Here is a 6,000-nt window from a genome sequence, read left to right as displayed (position 1 = left end):
CTTTCTTTCTTTCTTTCTTTCTTTCTTTCTTTCTTTCTTTCTTTCTTACTTTCTTGCTTTCTTTCTTTCTTGCTTTCTTTCTTGCTTCCTCTCTTCCTCAGAATGGAAGCTCAATGGCCATTCATGGCCCGATTCCATTGGTGTGCTCATGGAAGGTTTGACCTACTTTATTTCCAATCTGGATCAGTTCACCCTTTCCGAGGCAATCTGGTGCCCTCACTGAGCTTAGGGGCTCACTATATTGGTGTTAGACTTAGTATGGACATCTGATTAGCTTTAGCTCTACTGAGCTCAAATGATTTACCAGCCTCAGCTTCCCTGGTAGCAGGAATCATAGGCATATGCCAGCATAATCAACTATCTTGAAATACCTTTCAGGAAGATACTCTCCATTTCTCAGTACCGAAACAGGAACTCAATGGTATTTCCTTTGATAGTTTTGCCACTTATATTTTTGTCTGAGCCCCAGCACTGACACTTAATGCCTGTATGGATTGAAGCAGATCACGTGACCCGAGTCTCAGTTTCATCACCAGTAAAGTGGGGATACTTGCATATTTCTGCATTCTGACACATAAGCTAAACCAGAAAGAGGTTTGTAGATCACACTTTTGGCTGCTAAAAGTGAGCTAGCTCTACAACTAGTGTGCCTCTGTCCCATGACCAATCCTCCTACCTGTCTAGGCATCTGACTCTTGGTGTTTTACAGACAAATCCTGGTATAAACCTGATGTTGGCTTTCCATTTATGATTAATGTCTTTGGATCACTCCACCTTGGCCACTAAGATGATTGTTCTTCCCTTGCTTCCCCTCCCCCCATTGCACTTAGAGGTTTAATAGGTTATTGGCACTTGTTGACTCTCCTCTGGGCAGGACATGCCAGTGATCTTAGCATGGAGGCAAAGGGAGAAGTTTCCTGTTTTTTCCTTTCTTGGCATGAGTGACTTCATCTTTAAACAAGCTTTCATTTCGCTATAAATTCATATGTCATGTTCACATCTCTGTATTTGGTTTTACCCCTGGCCTAGTCTAAAAATGGAGTCACTAATGTCAAGACAGGGAAAATACAAGACTTCTTTCTGCCTCTATACCTGTTTATCCCAATGGACATGAAAGTACTTTGAAAAATATAAAAAAAGAATTGTGCAAATGTTACGCATTTTTCTATAAGTTGGCTCAGGATCTCACCTCTGAGTTCATATAGACCTTATTTGTTATTTGTAGCTCTTCAATAATAAATCAGTAATGGCATAGCATCCATCTCAGAGTCCCTCAGAAGATGTGAATCTATCACTCTAAGTGTCTTTCTCATAACTCTTGCTTCTACCTCTGAGAGCAGTGAGGTTTACGAAGCAATTGAATAAAGCATGGTTTTATTAAAGACGGGAATAAAGCAATAACAACAAAAAATCCGAACAGAGGTCTCTTTTCCATTGACCCTTCTCCACACAGAGGTTCAAAAATGTTCTTCCTAATTTGTATTTCTGCCTCAGTCTCTATTCTCATGAGGGCCCCTGAAGGGGTGTCATCTCCTGGGATATCATTCACCTGATTCTCCCTCTTGGTCTCCTCACTCCTCTCTTGTGGTTGCTGTTGCTGCCAATGAAATGAATTCTTTGTTTTTCTCTTGGTCCACAGTCCCTGCAGTGTCCAGCTCAGTTCCCATCTCTGTTTCTCTCAATGGTGTGATTGCTTTAGCTGACCACCTCTTACCATGCCAATCATTCGTAGAAACAACATGGAATTGGGTGGTACTTTTCCCTTTGTTCTGTTTTTAGACCAGGCCTGAAGAACGCCTTCCGGTAACAACGAGTCTTGCCTACGTCCCTAAAGAGTTGCTTGCGGCTGCACAGAGAATATATATTCTTGTTCTATAGTTGCACTCCTTCAACTAGCTTCCACTATGGCAAAGAGAGCTTTGGCATTGAAGGTCACGGCCCCCACTGCCATTATTGTTATTATGTGTGGTAGAATGTTTCAAGTAGAAAGAGAGGAAAGATACTTGACTAGAATTTAACTTTCCTTTTCAATTTTGCTCTGACTTATTTTGCCTTTGCTCTAGATTATTTCTTCCCTTTGATGATAAATGGATCTCATAAGGGACCATGAGGATATGATATAACAATATTGAGCACAGACCAATGAATTGAGGATATGATATAACAATGTTGAGCACAGACCAATGAATTGAGCCAAACTTTGAGATTATATACATGCAGCAGTCATTGCTTTTGTTTCAGTTCATTTTGGCTAGACTACTGGCTATTCCTAGAGAAGATAGTGTACCACACTCTAATGCAGAGTCTGAGCAAACTGCGTGAATAAAATGGTCCTTTTGTTTGTTGGGAATATTTTATAAGTGGATCAGGACATAATAAGACAAATATCTTTAGTCTAAAAACTCTTAAAAATTGAGCGGGGAGAATAGAAAAATTAAGGGGTAGATAGTTATAGAATTGAAAGGGTTCTTAGAGATCATCTAGTTTAACCTTCCATTTTACACATGATGAAACTGAGGCTTAAGAAGACCACACAGATAGTGACAGAGCTGAGAATCAAACCCAGGTCATCTGATTTCACATCCAATCCAGCACTCTACCTTGCCACATTGGTGTTTTGTTTTGTTTTGTTTTGTTTTGTTGTTGTTGTTGATTGCTGTCTTCAAGTCTTTGAAGGGTTATGACTCAGAAAAGAAACTAGACTTGTTTTGCTTGGTTCTGGAGGGAAGAGTCAGAAGCAGTAACTGGAGAAGCAGCATAGTACACTATAGAAGAAACTGTGCTGTATTTGGAGTTAGAAGACATGGACTTGAATCCTGGTTTTGCTACTTTTAGTACTATGACCTAGGTTAATCTAGTAATCAAATAAATAAAGCATTTTATATTAAGTGCCTGTTATGTGCTAGGCGTTGTGCCAAGAGCCAGGAATATGAAAACAAACACAATTTTGTCCTTGGCTTCAGAAGCTCACATTCTACTGGTGGGTAGAAGTCAGGCAGTGGAGAGTTGTGGCAGACAAAATGTCTATGAACAAATCCAGGTAATTTACAAAGTGAATGATTTTTTTGGGGGGGTGAGGTACAAGTCAATTAATCTCTCTGTGCCTCAGTTTCCTTATCTGCATATTTAAAGGGTTTGGATTGGGTGAGCTTTATTTTCTATTAATACATTTTTGTTTTGACTTCCAACTCACCCCTCCTAATACCTACATACCTTCCCTTAAAAGAAAAAGTGGAACCATCTGCTATAGATTGTGGCTAATAGAATATTTCACTTTCTATTCTTATGTTATGGTCCTCTGTGAAGTTGCAGAGATGTTGATTTTGACTTAATGTAAGGGGGAAAAAAAACCTAAGAAATTGTTGTTCAGTTATTTTTCAGTCATATCTGACTCTTTGTGACCCCATTTGAGATTTTCTTGTCAAAGATATTGGAATGGTTTGCCATTTCCTTCTCCAGTTCATTTTACAGATGGGGAAACTGAGGCAAACAGGGTTAAGTGACTTGCCCAGGGTCACACAACTAATAAGTGTTTGAGGCCAGATTTGAACTCAGGAAGATGAGTTTTTCTGACTCCAGGCCTGGCACTCTATGCACTGTACCACCTAGCTGCCCTTCTAACAATTAGAGCTATCTAAAAGTCCACAAAAGTATTTCTTAGGAGTTATCAGGTTGTTCATCGCTGGGGATTTTCAAGTGAAGGTTGGATGACTATTTGTCAGAGGTGTTTTATGTTCATATCCATACAGGTTATACAAGACAGTCTCTGGTGTTCCCTGAAACCCTGAAATTGAGATTAATTATTCAATAGGGAAACTTTAGGATATGAAATATGAGCTAGTTGGGTTTAGGAATTTTGCTAACCCCTTGTGTCTCAAGGAACAGAGAGAAAATCACCTTCAGGTGGTCTAATTAGAGAGTTTATTGATAATATACAAACAGATTTAGTGAATGTTTTCACTTCTGAAAAATGGTGGCATGCTATAGAGGAGGGAGTTTGTACTTGGAATCATGAGACCAGCATTAAAATCCTACTTCTGATGTCTGGCAAGTCATCTAAGCTCACTGGGACTCAGCTTTCTCACCTGTAAGATATGGAGGTTGGGATAGATGACCTCTGAAGTCTCTTCCAGCATTAGAGCTCTGATCCTATGGCAAAATACATGGGTGTATTACATCTAATTGCCACCTCTGGGTTTCCACTTTGGACTGGGGTGGAGGAAGTGGAGTAATATATGTAAGTATCTGAATCCCAGGAAACCTGACTGGTCCAGGTAGCGAATTGGTTTTGGATGTTATGGGCCTATGGAATTTTATGTTGACCTAGACAAAGGAAAATAGAACCTTTTTATGAATGCACCCATTTTGAAATAAGCAGATAAGGCCAATAGTAAGCACTGGGGTTAGCAGAATTCCTTTGGAATCAGGGACTGCATTCATGGATATTCACCAGTAAAAATCTAGGGGTCTCTATTTTCGTATTTGCATAGTCTTCTTTCCTCTGGGTGAAGAAACCTGATGTTGTCTTGCATCAAAATGCAATCAGGTCCCGATTAGTGCCCCACAAAATTGGCTCATTTATTTGAATTAGCACTATTTGGGGTTATAATTATGTAAAATATGGTAATTGTTTCCAGCCCAAGGGGAATAGGGAATGAGAATATAAATAATGCCACCACTTTAGGGGATTCATTATTCATACTAATCAGGGCCTAGCTATGTTAAGCTTAAGAATGTGTTTCTGCCCTTTTAAATTCCTAGCCATTTATGATTCCAGAGAACTGATGATGAAACGTGCTATCCATTATAGAGAAGTGATGGATTTAGGGTGCTGAATGAGACATATATATTTTTGTATTCAACCATTGAGGGAATTTGTTTTGCTTGACTACTCGTATTTGCTATAAGAAATTTGTTGTTCTTTTCTTTTCTTTTCGGTCAATGAGATTGGGGTAGGAAAGTGAGAAAACTGATTTCTGTTAATTAAAAAAATAGTGGTGAGTAGGTGCTACAGATGTGAAATGTGTGCATTTTCAGAGGCGATCACTATTATCAGCTGTACTTAATTGTTTTATTCTTTTCTTTTTTGTGAATGGGGTAGGGGTGGAAAGAAGAGAAAATAGATTTCTCTTAATTAAAAAAATAGAGCTGAGTAGGTACTACAGATGTGGGAAATGTGGGAAGTTGCATGCACTTTTAGAGGAGGTCACTGTATTATTAGTTTTACTTAATTGTTTTATTTGGTTACAAGAGACCTGTCATGAAATGGAAGCAGTCTTTAAATGTAATGTAAAACCAAAACATATTAATACATTTTATTATTTTTGTTTAAAATATTTAAATCTGTTAAAATGAATTAACTATTATTTATTGTTAATTTATTTGAGTAATTTAAAATATTAAAATTTTTATTTATTTATTTAAAATTTTATTTTTAAATTAAATTTAAATTTAAATTTAATTTAAATTTTAAAATTTATTTTAATATTAAAAAAATAAATTCCTAGTTGTGTTAGATTGGAAGCCCAAATTCTCCTCATTCAGTCCTACAGGGTGCAATTACCACCCTACCTCAAGGTTCAGCAGAAAGCCATCTCACCTGCCTTCTTCTTTGACTAAACCAGGCTCAGACAAGTTTCAAGCAGAGAATTGCTCAGGTGTAGCTGGTAGAGAGTGTACCTGCTGGCTGACAATTCTGAAAGTGACTCGTATACAAATGAGAACCACCGAGCCACGGCTGAAGCAGGATGGGTATCTTGAATAACATCTCTTCACATGTAATTCAAACCATGTTCTTCCTTTCCAGCCTCCTTAGGTTCCTGACCTTTTCAGGACTATTATCTCCATATTCCTGGAGGGGAGGCCTCTCTGCAGGCTAAGACAATACTCATTTTTTTTTTAAAGTCAGTTTATTAAATCCAAAGATCTTTTTCAGGTAAACTGTTCCCGAAACATATTTCCCCTATATTTTACTTGTTAAGTCAATTGTTGAACCCATGT

Source organism: Vombatus ursinus, unplaced genomic scaffold (genome assembly GCF_900497805.2).
Source record: "Vombatus ursinus unplaced genomic scaffold, bare-nosed wombat genome assembly UNPS02010304.1, whole genome shotgun sequence".
Lineage (NCBI taxonomy): Eukaryota > Metazoa > Chordata > Mammalia > Diprotodontia > Vombatidae > Vombatus > Vombatus ursinus.
This window is presented reverse-complemented; position numbering follows the sequence as displayed.